The 16,459-nt window shown below is 41.6% G+C and overlaps 1 long non-coding RNA gene across 2 annotated transcripts; it reads right to left on the minus strand.

The window, feature by feature from the left end:
- Positions 1-13,168: 13,168 nt before the first annotated feature.
- LOC144123196 (uncharacterized) lies at positions 13,169-15,028 on the minus strand. 2 transcript variants are annotated; one of them, XR_013313040.1, is made up of 3 exons: positions 14,552-15,028; positions 13,963-14,168; positions 13,169-13,494 (listed from the first exon to the last, which is right to left on the minus strand). It is a non-coding gene; the product is annotated as an uncharacterized LOC144123196 (long non-coding RNA). The 2 variants fall into 2 exon arrangements; XR_013313039.1 differs by having other exon boundaries at positions 13,172-13,494; positions 13,963-14,005; positions 14,155-15,028.
- Positions 15,029-16,459: the final 1,431 nt, after the last annotated feature.

Below are 16,459 nucleotides of genomic sequence, written 5' to 3' on the forward strand. Positions count from 1 at the left end.
TTCACATCTGCCGCCACACCACTTTATCGCTTTGTTTGTGACAGAAGACGCGACTAGATATATCCCGATTGATCGCAGCCAGGCAGAGCAGATTCTACTTTGTTCCGGAATACTCTAGTAGCTTAGCACGCTTTATCTCGAAAGTTCGCTATCAGTTTTAAACTGAGCACGGCCGACAGCGGCGGGCATTCTGTTCGACGACAGCCGAGCACGCTTGTAGCTTCGCCGCCGCCGAGTGATTCAGTCCATTTTGGGTGCAAGTCAGCCCTATAAACAGTTTTCTTTTAGAAGACTCTTTCGTCCGTCTTCATCGCTGCTTCGACTGCCGTCACCACTACGTGACAATATTGAGAGGTCTACTGGGCTTTACCAAAGGAAGAGACGTATTGAAGGCAAGGGCGGAAATTGTAAATAAACCAAAATTATTGTCTAGTTTATAAAGCCGGAGCAAATATGTACATATATTATGCCTGCAAGTATTTTTAACAAAAATAAATCTGGAGACCTTCACTCCCACAAACTTTCTGGTTTTCTTTAAAATCAACTGCGCATGAAGAGTTATCCCTAAAAAGAAGTGTTTCTGCAAACAGTCTTTTTAAAGCTTTCCAGCTAAAAAATTCGCGAATAACAGGAGTTTATATATGAAGCTCACTTTATATATGAGCTCAATTTGCTCACCGGCGTTGCCGACAACTTTTTTTGTATTATCCGTGTGAGCGCCCCTTCTGCATAATTTAATGTTGTGAGAGGCAGCCAGAAGGCACGGAATCTTGTCATTGTTATTTCTCATAAAGACATGACAAAAATTTCTGAAATAGGATGATTATGGAGCATTGGTTTTAGTCCACTTTACGCTTAAGACTATATAGGCATTAGTGTTTGCCCCATAGATAGAACATAACGGAGCTAAAATAGCGGCGCCTAATTATTCTACGGAAACAGCCACGTAAAGCTGCCATGCGCGAGTAGAACCTGTCTGAATTTTTGCAAGGAGTTGCTGTCAAGCTCACTATGACTATGTTTACTTAGGCATCTATATGTCCGTTAGCAAAAATGAACAATATTATTTCAAGCCTTCCTGTAACAATTTCCATTCGTGAAAGTATAACATAAGCTTGTGGAATAGATATATGCAGGGGTACTGACATTAAGAGCGGCGATCATAGTTGCACAATGTCGATGGTCTTGGTGCTAATATTTAATAACCCTTCCAAGCACATATACAATTGTGGTTATTAACTAAATGCCAACCTCAGGTGATTCATGCCCTACCTGACTGCCTATCTTATTGCGCAAGGCTGGAAAATTCTGCCCGATTTATGCGTTAATGCATAAAAAGCGATTTCTTGCAACGTCGATGCGCCTGATGGGTTGGGACATAGAAAAAGAAAGCAATGCGTTCACTACGATTACGAACCTTTTACATGTCAAAATTATTACGCGAAACAACCCAAAGCCATCCGCACACTATGAAAACCTTTTTTTTCATCCTGTGTTGGTATCTGGTATGTGTTAGGCTTTTGCACAATCGACGCGAACAACTTGTGCGGACGTTCGTATGTTCTCGCGGATGGTAAAAAAAAGCGGCCGTTCGGCAACTTTTTTTTTTTTTGTCTACAGGAGAAACAAAGCTATGAACATCAGCATACCTTTCATATGAAGGCCTATATTGGAATGTCAGAAAGATCTACGCTGCTCAGCAAACCTGAGCAAAAAGTGCAATAAAAACAAAAGGCATATGATGTAAGCAGAATCAAAGGCCACAGTATTGATGTTGTCCTGCGAAGACCACCCACATAAGAAATGTCGTGTTCCTCAAATGCGGCCTTGTTTGTAGCCACTCATAATGCTTGCGTAGAATTAATCGCTTCTATTGTCTGTAAACTGCTTTCCAGGAAAAAATATAGAACAGCAACGTGATGCGCTTTCTCAGACCCAAAAATTTCAAATGAGAGGATTTCCAAACAGAGGGTAAACCAAAATATTTATGGCACTATTTGTTTTGGAGACGAAGTAGCATCCAAGTGCGCTCTAGTTGGTTCTTTTGCTTAAGCTTTTCGTTACAATGTTGCTTAGAGCTCCGTTGCTATAAATTTCAAACTTTTAGTTCGCGTGTTGCTGTTAGACTTTGTGAGCAATTTAACAAAGGGCATGGTTGAAGCCTAAACATCACACATTGTTCCACATGCAAAATCGCGTCACCTAATCCTGAAGAAATCATGTGCGCTTTCATGAAAAATTCTTGATTTAATAGACGCGTGGAAGTGTACTTACAGCTAATGAATACAAGCGCCATGACAGGTAGGGAAAGGATCAGTCTCATTTTTCAGGGTACATTGGAAATAAAAAGAGTTATGTCGTGTTTTAGAAAAACAAGCAATGCATTTTTAGCTGGACATCTGGTTGGATAAGTGAGAGAAACTGCGGATACGTCTTGTTTCTCACGCGCTCAAATGTCCTGAGCTAGCAATCTCCTATAATGAATCTTGGAAAATAATTTCAGGAAATATAGCACCACTGCTTCGAAGTTACAGTGCCCGTGCATTATTTTTAAACAGGTCAAAGGCTGCGGCTCAGCGTCGTTCAGTAGCTAGCAATTTTGTTGACGATGACCGGCGATTTCAGGAAACATACTCTAAGTCTTCTTTCTTGAGCCTTTATGTCCACTGCGCTTTCATAATAACCAACCCTCATCGTACAAAAAGATTGGGCAGATATAATTATTCTTTTTTCTATAACTCGAACAGCTGTTTAACCTGCAGAAAATGCCTAAGGATATGAAAAGCATAAGTCAACATCAGACAGCCCATCAGGTTTACTGAGAGAGATCCGATTGCCCGAAGCTGAGAGTAACTTTTGTCCGTAGTCTTCCAGAGCTTAGGAATTTAACTGCTTCAGCGCGAGCCGCTCTGCACGGATTTGAACGAAATACTGTACACTGTATGTGCGATCGACAAAGCCGGTGTGCACAAAATATTGATATCAGGAAAATAAAGTGTAGCAAAGGACCCCTTTTGTAAGGAGCAGCATATAAAGTGCGCCTGCGGGCATGCGGGCATCACATCGCCTCTGGGCATAGTTACTGAGCTAATAAACAACGCCCAAGCCTCGCATGATATAAAATTTTCAGCTTTTTATGAGTATGAAATTGTTCGTATTATTAACACGCCTTACCGCGCATAAGCTTATTCGGATGTGCAAGTTATCGGCGTCTTTTGCAGACTATTTCTGTTCCCGCAATTATAAAGACAGCATTTCTTATGCGTTTGAATGTAGTTACATCTAGGACGCCAGATCGCAATTATACAGTGTTTGAAAGCACACTAGCCAACTAAATTATCTGTTGGATGAGTGCTCCAAATCCGAACCGAAGACGATAGGCAGTTGACACCTGCTTACCGTCGCACCTGTAAAGATTAAAACAGCAACTGCTGTTTTTCCGTAACACACCGCTGCGAAGCTGGGAAATTGTATTCGATGTCGATAAAATATGCATTGCCTCTATAGCTTTGAAGTGCTCAGTTGGGATCACTGAGGCACATGCAAGTTTTGCCTCACATTAGGTCAACCTTCTATTAAATCTAAATTTAAATGATTTAAGTACCTAGCAAAATATTTAGTACACTGGAAACTGGCGTTGCACGTTTGCTAACCGGGGCTTGCATGCGCGGTTGAAGTAAATGTTTAACAGTAATATATTTTTATTCTGCCCTTAAATACAGCATTTTAAAACATTTTTTGCTGAATAATAAATATTTTACATGCATTTAAAAGAAAACACCAATTCGCAGATGAGACATACTCCTTGAAGTGAAACTCCTTACTGTCGGTGAGCCTCAGATGCATGTAACAGCTTACCTGCGGTCTTCAGAGGAATCGAATGCAGCACCAGGAACCAGGTGTCCGCTAGCTTATATGGACTCTGAAACCTGCCCGTGCCGTCCACTGGGGCAGTACATAGATATCAGAAAGGGATAATATACACTTATAAAGATTGTTATCACTTCTAACGGGATAAGACGACAACAGTCAAAGGTAGAGATAGGAGCTACTTCGCAGCCAGACAATCGTTTAGCTGACATGCACTATGATTATGAGCAGGGAACTTTAAAGACAGCCTTCCATGCTTGAAATTACTCAGCACGTTTTTTATTATGCCTTTCTTAACTAGACAGCCGCATGAAAGCTATTCGTGGTTATGTTCTTGCGTTGAGTTCTATGGCGAGACCCTTAAAAAACTCATAGTTATTTCTCGGAAGCATTATCACCGTGTGGATGATAATCCTGATAGTGATGTTCCGCATCACCACCACCATTCACCACAACCAAAACCACCACCATTCTATAGTATACATAGTTATTTTTCTGTAGTGAGATTTTTTTTGTGTTCCAGGAAGAACAAAAGAACTGTAGCGGGACCAAGACGAACACAAGAATAGAAGCACACAGGACTAGCGCTAGTCCTGTGTGCTTCTATTCTTGTGTTCGTCTTGGTCGCGCTACAGTTCTTTTGTTACAGTATGTACCATCTAGCCCAACAAAAAGTTCTTCTAAACCAGGAAGCACACTTTCCTGTGTCCTGCGTGACAGACTTTATAACAGTTCATGATGACGAAAGCAAATAATTGCAAGAGAAAAGAGAGTTATATAGAATTTCGACAGAATCCCGTTTATATCACATCGATAAAGAAAAATGCCATCTGTGGCTAATATTAGTTCGCGAGTGGTTACCTCGCATGATGAGATTACAGATCGAAATCCTGGGAAAGGATGTCGTTATGTTCACATGACAATGCTGTAGTGACTACACCCTGGACTACACCCAGTAATATTTGTTGTGCTGCAACACAAGGTAAAATTCACAACTATTAACAGAGTGAGGCAATGGGGGTTGGTGTGTGAGCATGTATGTGCATGCCTGTGATTCCTTATTTGTACATCCGAGCACGTGAAAACAAACACCTGAAGTAGTAAGCACACACAGTATTCCCCATGTCTGTTGCTGGTTATCGCGCTGGGACGATGAAGTCAATTTGCATGAAAGAAGATGCCTATGATGACATACAGGTCGACAACCTACGAGTAGCGTATCAATGTGTTTCATCAGGTGTGGGATTAGAAATAGGGAAAGGCCTTTCTCCAGGAGTCGACGTAATTAGGGCGACGATGACGGTGGTAACGAGGTGACTATTTCTTTTGTTTCTCGAGTTGTGAAATCCTACAAGTTTCATGGATGACGAGAAGTGTAAAGCCGATCGGGTTGCGACTTCTGTGTTATTTTTATTTCACGTGGTCCGCTCCGGGATGTACTGCGTCATGTTTGCAATCTGCACGATATTTCTACCCTTATTTATTTTATCGTCTAGCAGATACACTGCCAGGTTTTCTGCTCACAGGGTTGGTTGGAGAATCGTTTTTGAGTACGATGCCTCTCTTATTGCAACAGTGTGTGCAGTATTTCTTGCAGCCAATGGCTACCATTCCACTTCATTTGGGGACATCCCGCTGTGTTGGCTTGGTCGCTGTGGCTTTCGCAACCTGAGTCTAGCGTCGCGTGATCAAAAATCATCAGTGCAGTGGCCGCATTTCGGTGGAGGAGAAGTACAAAAAATTACCAGCTATCACACTTATTTTGCAAAACGCTGAACTCACAAAGAGGTTTTTGGCATTGCTGCTGCTTTTGTTGGTATTTCAATCCATTGCGGTGCACGATAGGCAAAAGTTGGAGCGCTGCTGTGATTAAAATCCTGCGTTCAAAAGTTTCTAGCCGTCGTTTTTTTTATTTAAAAAAATCATGTTTGCGGTCGGTGTGGTGGCTGCTTATATGCGGGTCACCTTCACGAGGAGGTCTGCATCCAGTATGCCAAGTACATATGACGCAGGCGCTAGGCCACTGTTTCGTCTCGTGACTGCATGTTCTCATCCTCCAGAGCCTTTTTGACGAGTACATTCTCTTCAACTTCAGGGCGCTATATTCAGGCAAGATTCCTGCGTTCCGTCGCACCTGCAGCCAGCGTCGTGGACAACTAAAGAGGGGAGTAACTGGGGTCGCTACGTAATCTGCAACCGTGATCCGGTTCTCACTGACCCCTTATGAAGGCTTCCTCGCATTTCTAATTCGTTGCCCGAAGGGAACAACCTTTGCCGGCTGCAAGGTTGTTTTCAGCTGGGCTCGGGCCACAAGAGAGGCCTGAAGCGCAGTTTATGGAGCTGCTCGCAAGCTGAGATCGCTTAGAAAGACAGGCTCCGGGCTTGCGGACGGTTGTACACAAAGTTAAGGGCAACGCAGCGAGTTATGAAAAGAAAGGTGATAGATGTAGCTTTAAGAGACCAGAACCGGGCAGAGTGAGTGAGAGAACAAACGCGGGTTTATGATATCCCAGTCGAAATAGAGAGGAAGACATGGGCTTGGGCAGGCCATAAAAGAAGAAAGCAAAATAACCGCTGGTCCTTAAGGCTAACGGACTGGGTTCTGAAACAAGAAAAGCGTAGCAGGGGCGGCAGGAAGTTAGGCGGGCGGATGAGATTAGGAAGTTTGCGTGAATACGGTGGCTGGAGCTGGCAAAGGACAGGATTAATTGGAAAGACATGGGAGAAGCATTTGCTCTGCAGTGGGCGTTGTCTGGCTGATAGAGATGATACGATTATACTGATCGGTGGCTGGCGCAGGGTTTCAAACAACCACCTCTCACATCCGACACGGGTGCCAAGGCCACTAGATCCAGTAACGTGACGAATGAGGCCACGTGTCACGGCGCATACCACCTGACACGCACTGTGAAATCACGAGCCATGCGTGCCGGCAGTCATGCGTCACTACATGCGGGGACGCTGCTCCGGTGATAAAATGTCCTAGAAGCGGCTCTCTCATGAAAGTGATGGTGATGATGATGATGATGATGATGATGATGATCAATTTTTATGGCGCAAGGGCATCTATGACCAAAGAGCGATATGGCAAAAGGTATTTTTGACTTCTCAAGGTGGGGTCAAATACTCATTTCCTAAACATTTCACCCTAAATAAGCCGAGCTCCAGACAAGGGGAAAGCCTGTGCCCATTGTTTGTCTGTCTGCAGTACGATGTCAATATATGGAAAAATAACTCTAGTGGTTAGAATTTATCTTGTGCTCTATCATGTTCCATTTAGATTTTATCTGGTGCCCTATCATGTTCCATTAGTGATCATCTTCCCGTGTTCCTTTGTTTACAAATTGCGCGCACTCTAAACTGTTCGTCTGCTGACAGTCTTTACCAACCAGTAACCGATAAGGCTCTTAACGGGTTTAGGAATGAGCTGCTTCAAATAGACTGGTGCGAAGTCCTGAATATACACGATGCTAACAATGCCTACAATGTTTTTTAGATACCTTCAAAAGATTCTACAATGCTCACTTTTCTGTTAAAAAACGCATAAAGAGTAGAAAACTTCGAAATCCATGGGTCACACATGAACTGTACTAACAAATGAGAGAAAAAATAAGCTCTACAGACAGTTCTTAAACACCCATAATACTGATGATTTGACCATCTTTAAACGGTATCGGAACCAACTAACGAAACAACTGCGTACAGCACGTGAAGAGTACTTCTCACGTTTTTTGGAAGCCAAAATGTGCCGAGTGAGTTGCTCTGGGATAAATTAAACACACTATTGCGTCGCGATAACGAACGTAGCTGCATTTCTAAACTAATATTTAATGGTAAAGTTTTGCACGAGGCGGAACTGGCTGATGTTTTCAATATTTTTTTTTACAATTATGAGTACGCCAATAAGCTCCTCAAATGCATGCCGATATATCAGCACGCGGAAGGAAAAATCTATATTTCTACAGCCAGGGAATGTGCAGGATGTAACTTTAACAATAAAAAATTTAAAGAACAGCAGCAGTAGAGATATTGACGAAATTCAAATAAAAGCAGTAAAGTATGTCACAGATGTGATAGCACAAGTTTTAACGCATATATTTAATAAATGTCTGACGACATCGACATTTCCGGTGAAAATGCAAACCGCAAAAGTAGTAGTGCTTTTTAAAAAGGGAGGCCGAAATGAACTGGGCAATTACCGTCCGGTGTCTGTCTTACCTATATTTTCTAAGCCCCTTGAAAAAACAATACACTGTAGGCTTGTAAATTTTGCTGATCACTGCGAAACAATAACGAAATACCAGTTATGATTTAGGAAAAATACGTCTACAGAATTAGCTCTGCTTCACCTGAAAGATATTTTTCCACTGTTTGAAAGCAAGGCAATAGTACTCAGCCTAGTTGTCGATTTTTTCAGGGCATTGGACCTGGTGAATCATGGTGTTGTGCTGCAGAAGCTGGACTTTTACGGTATACGAGGGTGTGGACTACAGTTATTGCAATCATATTTATCTAATCGATGTCAAGTAGTTGAAATAAACAACTCGCGATCACGAGTCCTGCCACTGCCTTGTGGTGTTCCACAAGGCAGCATGTCGGACCACTTTTTATTTAACCTTTATATTAATGACATTGATAACATTAATCAGAACACCAAATTTATTATATACGCAGATGGTACCAGCATATTTTTTTCTGGTAATAACATCGATAAACTCCTCAGTGATTGTAATGACACTATAGTCCAACTGCAGCACTGGTCCTTATCCAATTACATGAAGATTAACGAAAATAAAACAAAAGCAGTTGTCTTCCGGCCGAAAAATAAACATGTTCCTTCTCATGCCCATATTGTTTTAAACTCTCATCCTGTTGATATTGTCGACCACTTCAAATGTCTTGGTATGATATTCACTGCCAATCGGTCCTGGGAATCTAATGTGAATTTTGTATTAGCCAAACTTGCTCGAATAACTGGTGTATTCGGTCGTCTCCGATACATGCTTTCTACTAAAACAAAAATATTGGTCTATAATTCTCTTTTCTATCCACACGTCAACTATTTCAAACTTGTCTGGGGCACGACCACTTTCTCTAACCCAAAAAAATATTCCATATGCAAAAACGGTATCTACGCCACGTGTACAATGCTGGTTATAATGCAACCACTGCAGAATTTTTTCGCAGTGCGCATGTTATTAGAGCTCATAAGCTATACCGCTACAGTTTGAGTGCTCGTTTTAAATATGAAGTGAAAAAAAATATTCATAGCCTCGATGCCTTGGCACATCTAGAAAGAAATGAGAAAGGTTATAAAAATAGACGTGGAGAAAACTGGAAGGTTGCTGTACCACGCTTGAATTCTGGTATAGAGCGTCTGTGCTATTCTCTGCCATCTCTGTTAAACTATTATCAGTCACTGAATTTTGATATATTTGGTTGTTCCACTGTTAAACTTAGAGACCTGTTTGCTGATTTACTGACGTGATTTCGTCTATTCTGGAGATTGTTTTATCTACCTCAGAACATTTTCTTTTCTTCTGCATTGATAAAGTGTCTTGATATGCTTATCGCTTGTTCATTTTTTGGTGCTGACGGTGTTTGTTTTATCTGGCTCAGGACTTTTTCTTTTATTTTCCTTTGATCGAGTGTCTTTATTTGTTTATCGCTTGTTTATTCTCTATAGTGTCCTCTAGCTGCCTTACATATTGGGCTGCGGAATCATCAAGCCGCCAAGTGGCAGCTTTTTTTCCTTAACCCCTCCATCTGTAGCACCTGATGGAAAATAAAGATTTGATTTGATTTGATCCATTCATTATGGCGTCTCTGTAGCCGATGTGCAGCCTTGGAACGTTAGACCACGCATACATAACCACCATTCTGAACTATGTGTTTGCTGTTCCAGTACATCAACCAATCTGCATTAACGTTTGCATAAGTACACTTGCTTCTCCGTAAATCGTATCATGGAGCCAAAGCTGTCTCGTAGGCTCACTAATGCATAAACACTTTTGTGTGGTTCGAGCAGATTGGAAAAAAACCACAACAGCTTCTCTAGTATCAAAGCAAGATTCTCTGCGGATAATACTGAAGCAATCCGAACATCGCTCATGAAATGTCTGCATGCACTGCTCATCATTAAAAAGTACCATTTTCGTTGTTGCGTTGCGGTGACACGAGTACCACGATGAGTTTGCTAGATTTAGCCATGTATGATTTGCAGCCATGGACAAAACTGTGCGATATAGAGATTCAAGGAAATAATTTATTCCTGTGCTGCCTCGTTATCAAGTTAGTTGTTATTTGTCTTGAGCGGATTTCACAGGCATTTGATCTCATACTAATATGCATTATTATTCACGTGTTTTGACGGACCACGCCGACAGAGATATTTGTTCCTCAAACCGTAATCTACTGAAATTTTTTCCGTGACAGCCTCTTTATCGGTGCCTAACTCTTTAAGATCTTCGCGTAATAAGGCCCAAGTCTTGCGTACAAATGCCAGTACTACGTCTTGCAATCTGCTCGAGATTGCGGGTATAGAGGGATATTTTTTACGCTTTCAGAAGTTTACTAATAAATAACGCTAATGGTCATGTAGATGGTGCCTTCAGTGAGTGTTTGTTGGGCTCGGAAAACACATGAAACTCCATAACGGTCACGATTATCCGTATATTTAAATTGATTTTGATAACTACCTATTTGGTTGTTCACTTAAGGCTGCTTTTTATAATAATATTATTAATTGATATATCATTATTTATTTTCTTCTTCATTAAATATTGACTGAGGCGGAGAATGAAATCGACTAAAGTGTGAAAATTTCTCACCACCTCTAGAGAAAGCAGTGGCATGCGACGAAACTTAGTTCTTTCGCATATACATTTCCACATTTCGGTCCGCAGTGCAAACGGGGGGAAAAAATTGGCATGGTTAAGCTCTGGTTAAACCTGCAGTGACGCGATAGCTACAGATGGCTGAGTGAAACTTGGTCACGTGACCAACCACATGACGAACCACGCGATCAGCCACGGCACCGCGCAGCCGGCAGCTACTCCGCACCACGTGAAAAACCATGGCACAGCGTGGCGGCGCAACAGGGTGGCGCGCCGCCACGCTGAAGGCTCGAAATGCTAGCGTAATGTAGCTATCGCTACAAAATACCCGAGAGAAAAAGCATAAGCATAACATTAACATATTGCCGCGAATCTTTGCAGTGTTTGTTCATTCTTTAAAGCTGCTGGCACGCCGCTTTATCGCATTGTTTGCGATGCAAGATGCGATCAGATTTATCTCGATTGTTGCATCCGGGCGGAGCTGATTCTAGGTTGTTCCAGGATGTTGTAGTAGCTTTGCATGCTTTCGATCTCAGCATTAAATTGTTAAATTGAGCACAGCCGAGAGCGGCGGGCGTTCTGATCGACGACCGCCGAGCACGCTTGTTGCTACGCCGCCGCCGAGTGATTCAGTCCATTGTGGGCGCTGTCAGCGCAAATAAAGTGTTTTGTTAGACGTCATTTTCGCTGTCTTTGTGTTCGCCGGATTGCAGTCACCACTTCGTGACAGTATAGACACAAGGAGCAATGTGTACAGCGAAAAAAAACAAACAAAAGAAAGCACGTTTACACGATGGGGCTCTACCTGATCGAGCTTATTGGTGCATAGGTTTCGTAGTGCTCTCTATATCAATATTTGCATCAAGTTTACTAATATGTGGGCGATGAGAGTTGATATATTGCCATTACACATTCTTAGCTTGTTCTCAATGCAGGTAGTACCCAGTGGTGTTTGTGGCAGTGTGGATATCTCGAATAAAGTAAACGTGTCGAGGATAACTCAGATGCATTACTTGACCATGTCCTTTGATCTATTTGATAGGTGCTCACTAATCAACAAGCGTAGAAAATAAATACGTTGACAATTTTGTTCCTTGAAAGGAGGGTTTCTAGCTGTGGTCTATTCGGAAGATTCAAAAGATTCCGAAGCCTCCTCTTTGAAGAACCGCTAGGTTTTATAGGTTGGCCTGTCTTAGAGCGCGCCATACTAATGTGCTGTAGTTCAGATATGAGCGCAACAATGCAAGTTACAATGCAGTCATACCGTTTGCTGGTGACTTCTGAACACGATATAAATATTATGACTCTGGAAGCCTTCAGTGCTATATTGTTCACATTATCGTCCCACTGCAAATTTACTGGGATTACTTCGCCAAGTAATATGCATGATCTTTCTAGTCCCATTTCACCTTGTGTTACATAGTAAGTTATCAATGATTTTAACACTTTTAATTGCAGCATTTAAAACGTGTTTTCTTCACTTTTGAAGCATTGATGGTGTATAGATTAGTACTTCGCCATACTTCTGTTTTTCAGGAGATTGTGAACATTTCTTATGAAATGGCAACTCGAATTGTAAGATCCAAACAAACTGATGTCATAAGCGCAAATTATGAACCGAGGATCACTGTCCATGCTGATGGATTTATTTATATGTTCGTTAAAATCAACTGCACGAAGGTACACCTTTCCAGCACGCCGCTCGACATGAGTCATTGTGTCCTCTCAGATTTATTTATTTGAACATACTGCTTTCGGTAAAATAGGTACAGTAAATTTTAAAATAATGCTTTTCTCTTACTCATAACGCTGAAGCCTTTCAAAGATAACGGTACGATATATGCAATCGATTAATTTACTATAGTGTAAGAAAATTCCAAAGACGATTTTTTAATGTTAGATGAAATGTACTCATTTTTGAGTAAAACAGCAAGTTCTGTCGTTCGGTTGCCTCAATTTGTATTAGAAAGCGGTATTTATTTTATGCTTGCTTAAAAAAAACCTCAAATTGTCGCAGAATAAGTTTTTCGAAAGTTTTGAGAAGAACGGCGAAATCGCAATCGAAATTTATTGACCGCATTGATTTATTGACGTATCCACTTAACAAAACTTGCCAAACTGCAACAGACCTCGAGATCTTCATCGGTAAAGTCTCTGCTTTTTCGGCGCTCATTACACAATTGGGCGCTTAGCTTGCACCGGAAGTCCCGCCTGAAGAAGTGCATCCGGGAATAACAATTTCTAGACGACTGTACCTGTAACAAATGACCATCTTGCCACTTCCGCTCTCCTCTGAAGAAACAGGTCCGAAAATATGTTTGGTGTGGTTTATTTCACATTGCATTGTCATTTTCTTTCCTTGCGCGGGAAAGGCACCCCGTTGTCACAAGGACGACGACCACTCGCAGGGTAGAGTTTTTCACCCTTTCCAAAAGTTGATGGCGCAAAAAAAAAACGATGATATGCAGCATTTTCGGAAAACGGCATGCAATTTTTATTTTCTTTTTGATAGCGTGATGATATCTAAACCAATAGTACCGGCGACAGCACAAACAACCTTGTTGACCACGACCACCTTAGCTACGTTCTCAACTGCCCTCCTGATCTTTTTTCCAGAAGTATTCCGAGGTAGGGTCTTCTTGGCTCTCTGCTGAGCCGCTCGGCAGCTGAAGAGCTCCGACGACATCGGCTAGCGTCTCTTCCGTGTCAGCCGAAAGCTCCTTTTCTTGAAGGATTTGTCCAACACTTCTAACGTGGCCTCCAGTTTTCCGCAGGGACTCATCATCTGCTGTAAGGAGAAGAGTCACATGACAGTGCTTGTAAGCTTCAGGGGAGTCCAGAAGCAGAGTTGAGGACCTGTTAAACAAAACGTGTGAAATTCTTTCCAACCGTGTGTGCGCTTGAATTGTTGCTCACAAGCCACCTAAATTATGAAAACATCACGCCTAAGATATTAACTATTATAAGTGTCGCCGCACTGAAAAGGTTAGCATAACTGTAAGTAGCCACCTGCGGAAATTAAACCACTCTTGGATACATTACTAAGACATACGTTGTATGTGTATTCAAAATCTTCGAGCATGAAAAGCTCCGGTACAAGGTGTGAATGACTTAGGTTTCTTTCGAAAAAAAAATTTGAATAGCAGTTTTTGAGCCATAAGTTTGCGAAGGGCCCAGCACTGAATTTGTCAGCAAGAAACAACCGTCTTCATGTGCAAAGGCAGAATTCTTAGCGTTGCACAATTTTTATACTTACTGTTTTGTGGCACAGCAGTTTTCTTGTTAATTTCTTCTCGTTTCCGATAAAAATGCAATGGGTTAAATGGTGTGGGCGTCGTCAGAAAAGTAGTAAACAATTTAAATACGTTCGTCTTGCAGAATTATCTGAATACGGAAGCATTCAAGTTGAAAAAAAATATTTAGAGACAGAAGGACAATATGTTACTCACAGACTTGCAGCCACTGTATCCATGTTATCGGAAAAGAAATAGAAAATTCGTAATGATCAATACATACTCTCTAGATTCAATGCAAAAAAAAAAACGCACTACGGATATGTACGTGCAAAACACGGCAACCTTCTAAATTCAACAGAATAACGCACATTATTCTTGACGCGCAGCAATAAACATCGCTAGGTGTTAACAAAATTATACGAAACGTAAAATATCTCGTTTTTGTCTTTTCAATCACAGAAATGATTATAGTTTTTCAGCTCATTCTTTTTGGTGTATAGAGTGCAGCGCATTCACTCGTCAAGAATTGGTCCTTGCGCGCTTCGTGTTAAAATTTCCTTACGAAAAAAATCTGTTGCGTAAGCTTCAAGGCATTTTTGTGATACTTACAAGCAACGGCAGCCAATGCAAGAAGGTAATGATAGCAGCGACGTTCATCTTAGAATCTTGCGAACCTTGCATTGAAAAAAAAAACGCTTTGTTGTACCACAACTTTCTGGGCAAGCAGATATTCGGCTCTAATCTGAATTCAAACAAAATTAAAGTAATTTCCAGGAATATGAAACCATACTGAGACTTGAGAAACAATCAAAATGTACACAAAAAGTCTAGTTTTTTACGATAACACTGACTTCGATCCATGCCTTTTGCCAATTTCATCTGCACTAATAATCAAAACTCATGTCGCAAAAATAACATGATGCAGTCATTTCTCAATTTTAAATTCTATAAAAGATCTCAGAGTTTCATTGAAACATGCATTAGCGATTAACTTGAAATCAAGTCAGATATATTTCAGAGTGATATAAAGCAGCGTGGTTGTGACATTGACACAAACACAACAACGACTTACGTCCAAAGGCAGGGTTGGGTAGAGGCCTTCCCGAAAAGTCGGAAAACGAGCTTATATACCTGAATATCAGTGATGAAGTAAGCACGTACAGTGGTTCGGGAAAATACTCTCATATCAGCACCGGAGAACCACGAACAATGCGGGACGCACTTGCGTCGAGTGTGATCTGATAAGAAGGATGGTGTACCATGCTGCGAGGTCAGAATAGCCAACAAGTTTATTTTCCTTTACCCTATCAAATCACACCGCTAACTCCATCAGTCAAGCATGTCACTTTTTTTTTTCATGTCACATCACGCAAAACCACTTTGGCAATGGTATGCAAAAAGGCTAGAAGAAACAAGAGCAAAATGTGAGTAGGCACAAATGATGGAGAGAAACTCGGTGACAAGCAGTCAAAACAAATTGCCGTTTGTTGGTTCTTTTCAGCAAAATGTTTGAAATCAGCGGTCTTCAACTATGTTGTTGTTGTTGTTGCCTGAAAAGATGATGACACATACCCACGGAGGGGGATTGGCCAGGGTTTGGTTATCTTAGAAACGCCTACGGTGGGATGCACTTCTTTGTCGTCTCCTCTCGGCAGGATAGAAAGGAGATAGCTTCCTTTAATTATCCAAGGGAAGGAACCTAATAATGTCACAAAAAAGTTCGTTTCGAGCCTAATGAGTGGAAATGTATACGCGCTTAGAGAGGCACCACTTAACATATTACAAAAAAAAAGTATTTTATATGGCCAGTTCTTTCTGGTTCAGTAAAACCACAGGCATCAGTAGGAGTAAATTCTAACAATACACTGCCACTACAAATCACTTACTTTGCGTGCTATTAAACCATATAAGGCAATGCGTTCGAAGGTAAACGTGTGAACTATGTAAACGGAACTAGGAGTGAAAGGCCAGTGGCCGTGCCTCAGTGGCGATCCATCTACCAAAGGAAAGCATCCACATCTCCGCCTCTAGTCGCACGTCGTTTTTCTAAACTAAAGTGCTCGGTGGACACTTGGCTGCCAGCGCCTGGTTGAAATCGTGCCATGCACGAACATTTTTAAGGAGGCTCTATGTCCAAAGACATAAGAAGGAACCTTTCGCATATGGTGTTAGGACATCACTGCCTCTCGAGGATATTCTCGGGACCTTGAGAGCATATATTACACACGAAGCGGTCTGTGTCTACATCACCAGGCTTTCCGAAACTAAAACAATTCCGTTTAATGCAAAACATTTCCTATTTCTCCTCCAAGACGCAAGAAACAACATCAACCTCGAAAAACCACTATGTTCTGGAGAGCCCTTGTTGCCGAGGCAAATGCAAGCCGTTTGTGCCACTCGTCAGGCGTCACCCCCCGTGCTTAGTTTTCCGCGCGGTTTTCGGTACACGGAAATCTGGCTGAAAAACCACTAATAGCGTATGTCTCACTTAGTCTCACTATTACTCACTGCGCAGAG

The sequence above is a fragment of the Amblyomma americanum genome, chromosome 3 (genome assembly GCF_052857255.1).
Source record: "Amblyomma americanum isolate KBUSLIRL-KWMA chromosome 3, ASM5285725v1, whole genome shotgun sequence".
Lineage (NCBI taxonomy): Eukaryota > Metazoa > Arthropoda > Arachnida > Ixodida > Ixodidae > Amblyomma > Amblyomma americanum.